This window comes from Saimiri boliviensis, chromosome X (genome assembly GCF_048565385.1).
Source record: "Saimiri boliviensis isolate mSaiBol1 chromosome X, mSaiBol1.pri, whole genome shotgun sequence".
Classification (NCBI taxonomy): Eukaryota; Metazoa; Chordata; class Mammalia; order Primates; family Cebidae; genus Saimiri; species Saimiri boliviensis.
In genome coordinates, this window is record NC_133470.1 from 130,250,259 (window position 1) to 130,265,956 (window position 15,698).

Here is a 15,698-nt window from a genome sequence, read left to right on the forward strand (position 1 = left end):
ACTTACAGGTATACACATATGTCATAAAACTATAGGGCAACGTTGTTAAAATCCGAAACCCAAATTCTGCATAGTGGTTACTTCTGAGAAAGAAGGAGGCTCGCAATCAGAGGAGTCTTCAAAGTGAGTTTCAACTGCATATGTAATATTACATATGTCAACATGAGTACAGGGAAGTCTCTTACATTCTATAATTTTTGTATTTCTGAAATATTTCATAACAACTGCTTCACCGAACCTTACTTCTGAGTTTTAAAAAGAACCATACTAATTTAGAAATTGTGGAAAACATAGTTAAGTCAAGAGATAAAGAATTAAGTACCAACCCCACCACTCAGTAATTTTGAAGAACGTATCACTTTTTGTGTAGTTCCTCCCATTTTATTCTCTATGCAGTCATACTTCATGTATGAGTTTCATTTAACTGGAGACTCAACATTTCCTGAACATCATGAAGCCAGTAATTAAATGTGCCCCAGTTTTCTCCTCACTATCCTGATGCCAAAGCCCATGTCCTTAACCATTAGGTATACAATATCTTTCTGTGTAAGGACAGAGACCAACACAGAGGAAGTGACTCTCCATGGTCCTGTACACAAGGACAGATCTGGTATTGGGAGTTAAGGTCTCCCGATTTCAATTCATTGTACAGCAGACCTATCTTCATGTTCTGTCATTCTGTGCTGTCTCCTTTCTTGGCCTCAAAGGGAAGCTGCTATTTCAGTATCCACATAGAAGTTTAAAAAGAAGAGAACCCAACAAATAAAAAGTAATGAGGCTATAATTTGCTTCCTTATTTTCACCATCCTCAGTATCTCATCCTAGAAAGCAATAGCACCAAAGCTTGTATATCATATAAATATGTACGCATTTCTTTTTCTGATGGTTCGAATCCACTGATCTCTGTGAAATGTTGATGTTTAAGTCACCTCTTGTGGGAGGAAGAACATAAGGGAGATTATGCATATATTTGTTGAAGTATTAGGTACCATGTGCTTTATTTACGTTTGCTCATTTCTCCTCATGGCTCTCTGAAGTAAATGTCATTATGCCCATTTTATAGGTTAGCAAGGTCAGGGTCAATAAGGGTAACTCACTGCTAGAGGGTCATATTCATTTATCAAGAGACAGGAATGGGGTATTACACAAAACATTTGTTTATATCTATTCTTTCCCAAAGTTTTCAGATTATATGTATTTTTCTTTCTTTCTTTCTTTCTTTTTTTTTGAGACAGAGTTTCGCTCTTGTTACCCAGGCTGGAGTGCAATGACGCGATCTTGGCTCACCACAACCTCCACCTCCTGGGTTCAGGCAATTCTCCTGCCTCAACCTCCTGAGTAGCTGGGATTACAGGCATGCGCCACCATGCCCAGCTAATTTTATTTTGTATTTTTAGTAGAGACAGGGTTTCACCATGTTGACCAGGATGGTCTCAATCTCTTGACTTCATGATCCACCGACCTCGTGATCCACCCGCCTCGGCCTCCCAAAGTGTTGGGAATACAGGCGTGAGCCACTATGCCCGGCCCTATATGTATTTTTCAATAATTTTCCTTTATCACTCAGCATGGTAGCCTAGAATACTAGTTTTCAGTCCTTTAGTTATTGTGATTTGGCATATTTTTAAAAGTTTAATAGATACACATAATTTTTTAATATGAATTATCTGTTTATATCATTTAACCATTTCTCTATTCATTAGTAATACTTCACTGCATAACAAGGATGTAGTGTAGTTAAGGATTTAATATAAAAGTAACCACTGGAACAAAATAATAACCATGCTAAATACTAAATAAATAGGAAGAGGCAATAAAACACATGACCTACTGAAAGACTATATAATTTCATTGTATTTATAAACAATACTACAGAACTGAACTTAAATGACCAAAACTTTGATCATATTGTGGCAGGCTAATTCTCCCTGACGATCACACAGGCAGGTCTGCATGACAGTCACACAGACAGGCCTGCATAGCACCCCAGTTACACAGACAAATTTCCACGGTGCTGCCTTAACATTGAACAAATAGTTAAACCTAGGGACATCAAAGCTAGAAATGAAACACAAGGTCAGCAGAGCCTTGCATGGTCTTCTCCCTTGCTGGAGCAAGACAAAATAATAGAAACAGTTTTACAATAGGACCTATCTCCGGTCGGCAAAATCTGAGACAAGTCAAGGTAACAGAGGCAGCTGTTTGAATAGATTCATTGGAGAGTCTAAGGCTGCTCTCCAGACCAAGCTGTAAAGGAGATAAGACAGAAACAATCACTCCATTACCACAGTAGACAGTCCTTGAAGGGGCCCTTTTAATTGGATTTAGCAAGCATTTTTTTTTGCCTCTGGCCTTCTAATTGAAACAAAATTAGTTACCAGTAGACTTAGGCAAATGCTGTACTGCACGTAGGCACATAACCCCAACTCTTATAAGCACTAAGAAAATTGTAACACTTTGAGTTGGTCTGGTGGAATTATCTCCAGCCTTCTCCCTGTATCCAGTTACAGTAATAAATTCCCTTCTTTCCTAGTTTGTCTGCTTCTTGTTATTGGGCCTCGAGAAAATGTAGCAGGACCTGGCCTGATTCCAGGAATAACAACAATAACAGTAAACGGACTTAACTCACCTATTAAAGGAAAAGTATTTGCAAATTTCCTATTGAAGCAAAATCCAAAATTAAGCTTTTTCAGGAGATATACCTTAAACAAATGAATTCAGGTAGGTTAACGATTTAAAAATAAGTAAGTATATACCAAGCAATTGTCCATAACAAGAAAACAGGAGTTACAATCTTAATATTTGAGAGAGCAGAATTGAGACCAAAATGGATTTAAAGAGATAAAAAGGCACAGTTGATAATGCTAAAGGCTACAATTCACAAGGAAAATGGGAGATATTAGTACTTATATACCAAAGCACACAATACTTCCATGAATTCAAAAATGTTCAAGTGGAGAAAAAAAACAGTAATTATAGAGAAGACCTAAACAACCAATTCCCAAGAGTAGATCTTATAGATCAACACAGTGAACTGTGAAGCCTGATATTAAGCAATACACATACTTTTCAAATGGGCATGGAACATTCATGAAAATTGACTCTATCTGAGGCTGTTAACCAAATCTTGGGCCCAATGAGAATAGATTAAAATTGCGAGTTTAATGAGAATAATGATGAAAGCAACATACCAAAATCTAGGTAGAGTAGCTGCCAGAAGATATTATAAAGCATTAAATATCTACATGAATAAAAAAGAAAACTAAATATTAAATTTTAAAATTCTGATTTAAAAACCCACAAAGTAAATAAAAGAATGCAGATGGGAAAAAATAGTTAAGGGTAAAAGTAGGAATGAATGGACTAAGAAATAACATCCTTGTTACAGATCAAAGTGTTGGGATGGGAAAAAGCAAATACTGGCATTGTAGATGATGCACCAAACTGTGCCTGGATCTTGAGGAAGCTCTCCCCATAAACACCTCACAATGCTCCCTTGAATGTAAGGATCAGGGGTGTGTGTGTGTGTGTGTGTGTGTGTGTGTGTGTGTGTGTATGCAGGCAGTGAAAACATGCAAAACAATACTATATTTTTTTAGGGAGTTCTCATATGGAGTAAAAGAATAAAGTAGTACAGAGAAATTATAATTATCTCACTGTAGATAGTGATTATCTCTAGGGAAGAAAGAAAGGGGCACAATCAGGGAGGAGTAAACTTTTTTCCTGACTTGGACTAATTTTATAGATCTCTATACATTTCATCTAAAATATTTCATAAGTAGCAGAAGTTTAAGGGATTATAGTTTTTGGTCATAAATATAATCCGTACTCATCTTAGCAAATGTTTACTATTGAGCCAAGTAGAGAGGTTAAAAATATCAATACCCAGTAACTCTACCATGATTGAAATATTGTGCTATATCATTCCAGTGGTTATTTTTTCACGCATATATACACATGTACTGTACATTATATATACAATTCATGTAACTACTACAACCATATGTGTAGTTTAGTGTCTTGTGTTTATTTCTTATTTTTTGTTTTTATCTTAAATACTAACACATTGGTGAAATGTTCTTATTAAATAACAAGGTATAAGATGTAACATTTTACTCTTTTCAGTTGACCCAGCCTCAATTCTTGTACAATACATTAGAATGGAAATGCCATACCAGCAGCATATTAAATAATGTTATATGCCTGGGTCTACTCAAGAGCTTTTTATATATTTCCTTTAATTTACATCCTATCCAATAGTTATAAAATTAAAGGTTTGAGGAACATTGTAATAACAGGCAGTGTAATCTCCACTCCTATCATCCAGCCTTTGGGTGAGTGGTACAAATAGTAATAATAATAAACAATAATATAGGATAATAACAATGATAGGACATATGATAGATAAATTACTTGCTCTAAATCACACAAACAGCAGTTAATGGTTCCCAGAGTCAAATTCAGGTTTTTATAATCCCAAAGCCCACACCCCTAGTCCACTGTTTGTTTTTCAGAATATTATTATTAGCATTTTATAAGTACATAAACACACTTACACACATACAGATTTTACATGAAAAGTCTTTCTCTAGACAGATACACAAAATAGCGGTGCCACTAGGAAGGGAAGTTTGGAGCCTGGAAAGAGATGGAGGCTACTTTGCATATAGAAGACTTTATAGGTAAATAATTCCCAAATATTTGGAGAAATTTCCTCTGGCAAAGGAAAGCATTAGTTAAGAGAACGTCCTTTGACATTAGACAGCCCTGTATCTGTGTTTGGTTTTGTCACTTACTACATCTTAAGCAATTACTTAAACGCTCTAAGACTGTTTTCTTTCTACAAAAAAGATTAAAATAGTGGACACATACAGAGAAAGTAATAATTAAAACATGTAACATAACACAGGGCCTGGCACACAGCAATCAATTAATGCCATCTATTATTTTTATTTCTAATAATAACAATACCTCAAGATGGTTGGATGTACAGTATTTCTGGCTTCCAATAAGAGCTGTTGTCAAGACATTCTTGCAATGGGTGCTGTTCTACATGAGAGACTCTTATTCATGGTGCCATGACAAGCTAATGCGTCACAACATTTTGTGTACTGTAAGTAACTTTTTACTTATAATACTTTACTGAAGCTTGAGGATTGTTTATGTTATAGCTGAATCAGTGTTGTACCTATAAAAACTCTCTCACTCTCTTGAATTATGAAATAATTTTCTGAGTGGGAGAGAAAGGGGTGGAGTTATTTATAGCTATACAGCTGAGAATTGTGGACAACACTGGGTGTGTCAGTAGGAGTGTGCCATGTACGGGAAAAACACAGCATCACAAGGTATAATCCTTTGCTCTGGAGGGCAACTAGTTTAAAGTCAGTAAACATGAAGTTTCAGGTGATCAAAGGGTTCCCTATCCACTGTTTCTATATTGAGTGTCTTTCTGTGTTAGGAATGAGACCAACAAAAGGAAAGGACTCACCGAATGTCCTATGGTCAGTTGAGAAGTCTGGCAACAGGGATACAGGTTTGACAATTTCCATCTTCTGTCTATCTGAGTGATTTTATTATTTGCCCTTAGGTAGTATTTTTTGTTCCTGGGGCTCAATAAGAAATTACTTTACCCATGTCACTAGAAAGAAAATACGAGAGCAGAAAGTATGTGAAATAAAATAAATGATGGGATAGGACCAACATTCACTTCTTGCTGCTAAATTTCCAGATGCTCTCTGTTTAAAATCTTCTATTTCATAGGGTATAGGTATTTTCTCTTGGAACCAACAAACTATCTTCTAAGAATGTATCCCGAAGATTCAATTCAAAAAGACAAAAAGGTAGAAGCACAAGGTTCATTCTTGGCAGAACAAATTTTAACAGCAGAAGACCCAAAAAGTGACAGATGTCCACCAACAAGGGACTGATTGAATAACCTAAGATACATCTACCTCCTAGAGTACAATGCAGATATAATAAGCAATGAGAACTCCCACTCTATTATGTAGTGACCTCCAAAATATATACTGTTAAGTGAACAAAGCAAAGAAAAAAATATGTTCAGCTGCTGCTGCCCAATATTGTAGGTTCTAACTACTGATGGCTATTTCCTCCTGATATACAAAATACATTCATTCCAGCTCAGTAGCCCCCAAAGTCTTAATTCATTCTAGCATCAACTCAAAACTCCAAAGTCCAGAGTCTCATCTAAATCAGTTATGGGTCAGACTCAAAACCCAATTCATCCTAGGGCAAATTCCTTCCTGCTGTGAGCTTGTGAATCAAAACAAGCTGTTTACTCCCAAAATACAATGGTGACACAGGTGTACAGTAAACATTTCCATTCCAAAAGGGAGACAGAGGCAAAAAGAAAGGAGTAACAGGCCTCAAGCAAGTCCAAAACCCAACAGGGGCCAACAACATTATATTAAGTCTTTTTTTTTTTTTTTTTTAGACAGAGTTTTCCTCTGTCAACCTAGGCTGCATGCAATAGCATGATCTTGGCTCACTAAACCTCTGCCTCTAGGGCTCAAGCGATCCTCCTGCCTCAGCCTCCCAAATAGCTGAGACTACAGACATGCATCACCATGCCTAGCTAATTTTTGTATGTTTTGTAGAGACAGGGTTTCACCATATTGCCCAGGCTGGTCTTGAACTCTTGAGCTCAAGTGGTCCACACACTTTGGCCTCCCAAAGTGCTGGGATTACAAACGTGAGTCACTGTGGAAGGCCCATTACGCCTTAAAGCTAGAGAATCATTCTCTTTTGACTCCCTGTCCTGAATACAGGGCTCACTGGGATGGGAACCGGGCCCTCAAAGCCTCAGGCACTCTTACCTCTATGGATTTGCTAAATTCAGTCTACTAAGCAGCTCTCACAAATTGGAATCTCATGCCTGCAGCTTTCTGAGGCTGGAGTTGCATGCTGGTAACTACAGATCTGGGGTCTCTGAGATGGCCATGCTTCCACAGCTCACTAGGCATTGCCCTAGTAGGGGCTCTTTGTGGTAGCTCCATCCCTGTGCAAGTCTCTGCCTGGATCTCCAGACTCTGAGACATCTTTTCAAAGCTAGGAGGAGGAAGCCATGCCCTCACAGCTCTTGAACTCTGTGTGCCTTCAGGCACCATATGGATACAACTAGGGTTTACAGCTTGTATCTTCTGAAGCTGTAGATTGAGCTACACTTGGGGCCACTTGAGCCACAGCAACTGGGGTGGCTGAGGAGCACTGTACTGAAATGTGGGAAGCAGAGACCCAAGCCTCTCTTTGCAGCAAGCCCATGGAGGGCATCCTGGGCTTGTCCCTCTATAGCTTTGGGTCTGTGATGGGAGGGGCAGCCTCAAAGATCTCTGAAATACTTTGGGGGCCTTTTTCTCATTATCTTGATAAATAGCATCTGGCTCCCTTCCATCTCTGGTAACCTCTTTAGCAAACAGTTGCTTGGCCACACCCTAGTGTTCTTTCCTGAACACACTTTGTATTCTACATGGTCAGGCTGTAAATTTTTCCAACTTCTTTTTTGTTCTGCTTCTCTTTTAATTATAAATTCATACTTTAAGTCACTTATTTCTTCTCACATCTCACTGTGTGTGGTTAAAAGTAGCTATGCAGCAGCCTGAATGCTTTGCTGCTTAGAGAGTTCTTCCATCAGATACCCTACTTCATCACTCTTAAGTGCTGGATTACATAAAGCCCTAGAACATGGACAAAATTCAGCCAAGGTCTTTGCTATAACAAGGATGGCCTTTACACCAGTTTCCTACATTGTTCCTCATTTCTTTCTTTTTTTTTTTTTTTAAATGGAGTTTCACTCTTGTTGCCCAGAATGGAGAGCAACGGCATGATCTCAGCTGACTGCAACCTTCACCTCTGGGGTTCAAGCGATTCTCCTGCCTCAGCCTCCCAAGTAGCTGGGATTACAAGCACCCGCCACCATGCCTGCCTAATTTTTTTGTGTGTATTTTTAGTAGAGACAGGATTTCTTATGTTGGCCAGGCTGGTCTCAAACTCCTGACCTCAGGTGACCCACCTGCGTCGGCCTCCCAAAGTGTTAGGATTACAAGCGTGAGCCACCGTTCCCAGCCTGTTCCTCATTTCTGTCTGAGATTTTATCAGAATGGCCTTTGCTGTCCATATTTCTACCAACATTCTGGTCACAACCCCTTGAACTACTTTAAGGCTTTAGTATCTAAGAAGACTCAGACTTTTCCTACAGCTCTCCTCTTCTGATACCTCACAAGAATTGCCATTACAGCTCCATTTATGGCAATCTAGGCTTTTTCTAGCCTGCTGTCTCAAATGCTTCCAGCCTCTACCCATCATTACTCAGTTCCAAAGCCGCTTCCACATTTTCAGGTGTTTATTAGAGCTACAGTCCATGTCTCTGAACCAATTTTCTGTGTTAGTCCATTTTTGCTCTAACAGACTGGGTCATTTATAAAGAAATAAAATTTATTTCTCACAGTTCTGCGTCCAAAAGCATGGCTTCAGCATCTGGCAAAGGCCTTCATGCTGCACCATAACTTGGTAGAAGAGCAAGTAAGCACATGAGATAGAAAGAGGAAGTAGGGCTGGACTCATTATTTTCATTGGGAGCCCACTCTCATGATAACTCACCCACTCCCACAATAACAGCATTTATCCACTCATAAGGGTGGAGCCCTCATGAGCTAATCACTGCTTAAAGGCACCTCCTCTTAATACTGTTTACAACGGCCATTATATTTCAATTGGAGGGGACATTGAAAGCATAGCACCCAGCAACCTCTTCTGTATGTGATGCCCCACCAAGGGTTAGGGACTGGTCATTGTATAATCCCCATGCCTGTTCACTCAGCAACCCCTCTTGGTGATGATGAGGAGGATGATGATGGTGGAATTGAAATCCTCTGCCTGGGGCCAAGAGACCTTGGTATGTGGATCATGTGAATTGACTGGCTTCAAGGTGGCAGACAGACAGGCTTATTCAGAGTAACAGGTGTTTCCTCTGGAACAATGATCTGGAGGGTAGGAAACTAATGTTAACAAAACTAATAAAGGCGATGCACTCTAAGTTGTATCTCCTTTAATCTTAACATTCATTCAAGTAACCTATTATTAAATACATAGTTTAGATCAGGTTATAGGAAATTAAGAAAGGTTGTGTAAACCAGAGAAACTGCTTTGATTATTGTCTCCTCAGGAGTGGAGTCTGGAATTCTACTAAAGCTTTTCAAGTGTTCTGAAGCCTCCAGGAATCTCAATGTTCCAACCTCCCTAGACAATAACAATCAATGCTGCTCTGGTCTTTGCTTAATTTATTTATATACTGATCTGTATATTAAATTATAATATTGAAAATTTTAAAACACTGTGTATGATAAAATAAATCATTAAAGCTTATCTGAGTAGGCTAGAGTAAATATGTACAAATTATATGGAGCTAATTCTCATGATACATGAAGCATTCCTAGTAGCCAATATGGGGAGAGGGTCTGATGATGTTGTGGTAGGCACCCTCTTGGATCATCCCCAGTGATCCTCATTTTTCTTGTGTATTTACTCCCTGTGTAATCTGTCCCATTGTGTGGGCTAGAGTTAGTGACTTGCTACTAAAAATTAAAATATGTGAGAATGGAAGGGATGTTACTTCTGAGATCAAGTGACACAAAAGCTGTGTTGCCCTTGCTAGGCAATTCTTATCGATGCTCTAAGGAGAGCCAGCTGCCATGTTGTGAGCTATCCATGTGACAACTGATGTCCCTACCCAAGAATCATTGAGGCCCTGAGGCCTGCCAACAGCCATATAAATGAGTTTGGAGGTGGATCTTCCCTTCGTTGAGCCTTGAGATGGCTGGAGTCCCTACCTAAACCTTGATTGCAGCCTTGTGAGAGACTCAGAGCCAGAACCTAAACTAAACTGTGCCATAATTCCTGACCCATAGAAATGATGTGTATTAATACGTTTGTTGCTTTAAGCAGCAAAATTTGGAGGTAATTTGTTATGCAAGATAGCTAATGCAGATATAAACAGAGAATTCATGTAAAGAGCAATATACATGCCCAAGAAATGTTTGAAAACACATTCACTAATGAAAACAAAATCTTGGATAGATATTGTTTTGCTGAAAAAAGGCAAGCTGCAGAGCCACATGGGTGATGGGAGCTTAAAAATCCCATAGAAGGGCGGGATGCCTGACCTAGGCGAGTCATTGGGACTCATTTTCCTGAATGCTGGTGCATTTTTATTTCACGTATTTCCACAGCATTACTAGGAGGTAGAGGTAATGACCTTCATGTGATTTTATAGCTGGAGAAGCATGATGTTTGTAGGTTAAGTAGTCTGGCTGGGGAGCATTCTACAATAAGTAGAAAAGTAAAGACCAGCACCCTATAAGTCCCCATGCAGACTGTATGACGCTGAGCTGCATATCACACTATAACCAAGTAAATCTTGCTTTCCTGCTGATCTGGGTCACTACTGAAATCTGTATCTTCACCTCTGAAGCCAGGCTGCTAGTTCTGCCTCTCTTTCTGATCAGAGAATCTTGTTGTACATCAATTTCCTGCTCTGTAAAGACAAAGGAATGTTTCTAGATCAGTGCTTTAGAAAGTAGAGCTCCTGGGCCAGGTATGGTGGCTCACGCCTGTAATCCTAGCACTTTGGGAGGCAGAGGCAGGCAAATCACCTGAGGTCAGGAGTTCCAGACCAGCCTGATCAACATGGAGAAACCCCATCTCTACTAAAAATACAAAATTAGCTGGGTGTGGTAGTGCATGCCTATAATCCCAGATACTTGGGAGGCTGAGTCAGGAGAATCGCTTGAACCCAGGAGGCAGAGGTTGCAGTGAGCCAAGATTGTGCCATTGCACTCCAGCCTGGGCAACAAGAGTGAAACTCTGTCTAAAAAAAGGAAAAAGATAAAGGAAGAGTTCCCAAGACAACCTACATCATGAGGAATATGCACTCTCTAATAGAGGGGCAGGTGTCACACCAAGGACAAATACTTGAAGGGACAGGCTCCAGATACATACAGATTGGGGATGCATAGACTATTTAAAAGATACTGCCAAATCAGTCTGGAAAGAGGTTGTACTAAGTGAAATCCTTTCTGCCAATATGAGGCAGAATAGATGTCCCCACATGCGCACCTCACTGAAATCCTCAATGGTTTTTTTAAAATACTTTGATAACATGACAGGTGGAAATTGTGTCATTGTCATCACATTTAACTGGATACCAAGGTAATTTTTAACTAATTCCCTATTAAACAAATACTCTGTTAATCATCATCACCATTTTTTTTTTAACGCAAAAAGGATCCAGTTACACATGCAGCCTAACACACACAATAAGCAACAAGTAGAGCCTGCAGGTTCTCCTAGGGTTACTGCTGGCATTAAGACTCTAGGGTGCGCGCGCGTGTGTGTGTGTTTGTGTGTGTATGTGTGTGTGTGTGTGTATGTGTGTGTGTGTGTGTGTGTGTGTGTGTATTTGTATATGTTTGTGTGGTCTCTGGTGGTTGCTAATGACAGTGCATTTGCCTAGAAGATTAAGAATGTCTCTCTGGGATATTGGCTGAGTTCAAGTTTAGAGAGGAGCTGGATCTACAAGTTCTGGAGTCTTTTTGAATGACACAAGAGCTGGACCACAACTTACTTCTGAGCCGGCTGTAATCCTGTCCCCATGTTGGGAAACCAGCCTGTCTGTGACCTTACCTGCTCAGGTCAGGGAGGATCCCTCCTGCATGTAAGATGTGGAAGTCTGCATAAATCTACTTTGAACACTGAAGCTGGGTGCTCCCATCTTGCGGCCACCAGTTGTAGAGATCTGGGAGGCTGCATCCTCTCAGCCACCTAACTCTACGGGTTCAGTCATCTGCCTAAAAGCACTGTACTAGAAGATAAAAATTTGTGAATTATCAGCACATGTTTGGCACATTGTGTATTCACCCATTCAGTCATTCCTTAGTTAACAGTTAATAGGCATTAAGGTCAAACTCTACATGATCCCTTTCGTTAAGTTTTTTTGTTTGTTTGTTTGTTTTTTTGCCATTACCTTTTTTAAAAATTTTTTATTTTATTTTATTTTATTTATTGCATTTTAGGTTTTGGGGTACATGTGAAGAACATGCAAGATTGTTGCATAGGTACACACATGGCAGTGTGGTTTGCTGCCTTCCGTCCCCTCGCCTGTATCTGTCATTTCTCCCCATGCTATCTCTTCCCACCTCCCCACCCCCTGCCCCTCCCCCATTTCCCCCCAATGGACCCCAGTGTGTAGTGCTCCCCTCCCTGTGTCCATGTGTTCTCATTGTTCAACACCTGCCTATGAGTGAGAATATGCGGTGTTTGATTTTCTGCTCTTGTGTCAGTTTGCTGAGAATGATGGTTTCCAGGTTCATCCATGTCCCTACAAAGGACGGGAACTCATCGTTTTTGATGGCTGCGTAATATTCCATGGTGTATATGTACCACATTTTCCCTATCCAGTCTATCGTCGTTGGGCATTTGGGTTGGTTCCATGTCTTTGCTATTGTGAACAGTGCTGCAATGAACATTCGTGTGCATGTGTCCTTGTAGTAGAATGATTTATAATCCTTTGAATATATACCCAGTAATGGGATTGCTGGGTCAAATGGGATTTCTATTTTTAGGTCATTGAGGAATCGCCACACTGTCTTCCACAATGGTTGAATTAATTTACACTCCCACCAACAGTGTAAAAGCGTTCCTATTTCTCCACATCCTCTCCAGCATCTGTTGTCTCCAGATTTTTTAATGATCGCCATTCTAACTGGTGTGAGATGGTATCTCAATGTGGTTTTGATTTGCATTTCTCTAATGACCAGTGATGATGAGCATGACTTTCGTTAAGTTTTAAGCTTCCCCAGAATAGAAATAAGAAAGTGAAGTGTGGAAAGGAGGGTGTGATAAATTCAGATGGCAGATCTAAGAGATGGCTCCTTCCCACTAACAGATTAATTATAGAGACTTTTATCACTGATGACTGTAAAACATAATTCAGTGCCATGGACCCATTTCTACATCTTTAATGTCCTCTTTACATATATTCTCCCATTTGCAATCAGTATTCTATGACGTATTCTCAATACTCAACTTGCATTCCGCTGTACCTCCCTGCACCTTGGTCTTCATTTCTCATCTAATGGGGCTTAGTTCCCTCACTCATCCACTGAAATGAACTCTGCCAAGTCTACAGCCACCTCTTTGTCACATTTATAGATCAAGAGTGTTGAAATAAATGTTCAAAGGGAGATAAATAGGTATTTCCCCAGGAGGAAAAGGTTTCCCTCCCCCAAGACCGAATTCATTGCTTGTGTCTATAGACAAGATTGAATGCAATGCTGTCAGTTTCCTAAAAGGTAGAGTTGTAGAACAGCTTTGAGAGTCAGATAACCAGAAGGCTGAATTGTAGACAACATGCTTTCAAATGAAGCACACATTTTACCTGACATATCTTAGACTTTTGCTTCATTGACGGGGAGTTCATAAATAGATTTACTTTCTGTCAGCAATAATTTTTATGGCTACTTCAATAATATTGCCTTATTTTTTTGTTATTTCTTTCTCAAGGGGTACCAAGTAGGTGATGGAATAATGTGAAATTACAATGCTGTTGAAAACTTTGCCATGGTTAAATATATTGTCTAAAATCACTGTCAAATATATTGCCATTAGAAAATATAGTGGTAGTGAAATATAATTGGGGTGATAGGGAGCGCTTTTGCAGTTTCCTGATAGTTAAGTCAAAATTCTTTTACTGTACCACTGAAATAATGATGCTGGAATTCTTTCGGGATATGCCCATTAAGTAAAATATTTCAAGTTTTAAATAAGTATGCACAAATCCATACTGATACAAGTAAACATTTGGCGAATTAATAAAGAAAAGCGTGCAAGAAGACAAACTGTCTTTATGGATTCCAAATAGTATTTGCAGCTACTAACTCTCCAAGAGGTGAAGCTTAATTCTGTTCCAACCCCTGAATGCAGGTCACACTTAGTGACTCACTTCTCAGGAACAGAATACGTGAATTGAAAAAGTTATCATACACTGGAAAACTTGGCAAACACTTTAACTATGTGATCAAGGTTAACATCACCAGTAAGGTCATGTTGCCATCATGTAAACCCAAATAAGATGTGATAAGAAGGGCACATCAACTCTGTGGTGTTCTTTCTCAAATTCCATACTGCTGGTCTAATCATGAGAAAAACAAAACAGATTAAGGCTGTACTCCTCAAGACTGTCAGGGTCAATAAAATATTCTGAGAGTTCCTCATATTGTCAAGCAGAGAACTACCATATAACCCAGCAACTTTACTCCCAGGTACATACTCAAGAGAAATGGAAACCTATGTCTACATAAAAACTTGCACACAAATATATGTGGTGTCATAATTCATAATGGCCAAAAACTGTTTACCAGTTGATGAGTGGATAAACAAAATGTGGTGTATCAATACAAAGGAATAAAGTATTGATATATGCTACAAATAGATAAACCTTAAAAACATTATGTGAAGTGAAAGAAGCCAGATGCATGATTCTATTTTTATGAAATGTCAAGAATAGGTAAATCAACAGAAACACAAAGCATATCTGTGGTTCCTGGGACTGGGGGTGAAAGCAGGGATTAATTGCGTTCAAGTATGATGGGACATTTTAGAGTAATGGAAATATCTAAAACTCAGCTATGGTGATGGTTGCGTAACTTTTGTTTACTGAAAATCATCAAGTTGTATCCTTAAATGTGTAAATTTTGTTGTCTATAATTATATAACAAGAAAGCCTGGGCTTCTGTCATACCTCAGTAATGACCAAACTTTTTCATACAAAGGCCTTGATGCCATGTTTTCTATACCCATGAATGTATATAAAACTGTAGCCGGGCGCGGTGGCTCAAGCTTGTAATCCCAGCACTTTGGGAGGCCGAGGCGGGTGGATCACGAGATCAAGAGATCGAGACCATCCTGGTCAACATGGTGAAACCCCGTCTCGACTAAAAATACAAAAAAAAATTAGTTGGGCATAGTGGCGCGTGCCTGTAATCCCAGCTACTCAGGAGGCTGAGGCAGGAGAATTGCCTGAACCCAGGAGGCGGAGGTTGCGGTGAGCTGAGATCGCGCCATTGCACTCCAGCCTGGGTAACAAGAGCGAAACTCCGTCTCAAAAAAAAAAAAATTCAGGCTGGGCGCGGTGGCTCACGCCTATAATCCCAGCACTTTGGGAGGCCGAGGTGGGCGGATCACAAGGAGACCATCCTGGTCAACATGGTGAAACCCCGTCTCTACTAAAAACACAAAAAATTAGCTGGGCATGGTGGCGCATGCCTGTCATCCCAGCTACTCAGGAGGCTGAGGCAGGAGAATTGCTTGAACCCAGGAGGCAGAGGTTGCGGTGAGCTGAGATGGCGCCATTGCACTCCAGCCTGGGTAACAAGAGCGAAACTCCGTCTCAAAAAAAAAAAAAAGAATACATAAATAATACAGATATACACAGAGAATACATGTAAAAAGCAATACATATGCCCAAGAAATATTTGAAAATACATCACCAATGAAATGCAAATTAAAACTTATACAGAAGCTATTTTTGATGAAAAGGGACAAATTGCAGAGCCACATGAATAGTTACAAGTCCCATAGAAGGGCAGGACTCCGTCTCAAAAAAACAAACAAACAAACAAACAAAA

At 39.6% G+C, this 15,698-nt stretch overlaps 1 long non-coding RNA gene across 7 annotated transcripts in view; it reads right to left on the reverse strand.

Moving 5' to 3' along the window:
- Nucleotides 1–15,698, reverse strand: part of LOC141582823 (uncharacterized) — a 110,085-nt gene that overhangs the window by 44,204 nt on the left and 50,183 nt on the right. For 5 of the 7 annotated variants that reach the window (XR_012515732.1, XR_012515735.1, XR_012515731.1 and 2 more), the window contains one exon: nt 5,489–11,875. The exons of 1 other annotated variant lie outside the window; for it this stretch is intronic. This is a non-coding gene — a long non-coding RNA (uncharacterized LOC141582823). The remainder of the gene's footprint in view (nt 1–5,488; nt 11,876–15,698) is intronic. One more of the 7 variants, XR_012515730.1, reaches the window with a different exon arrangement.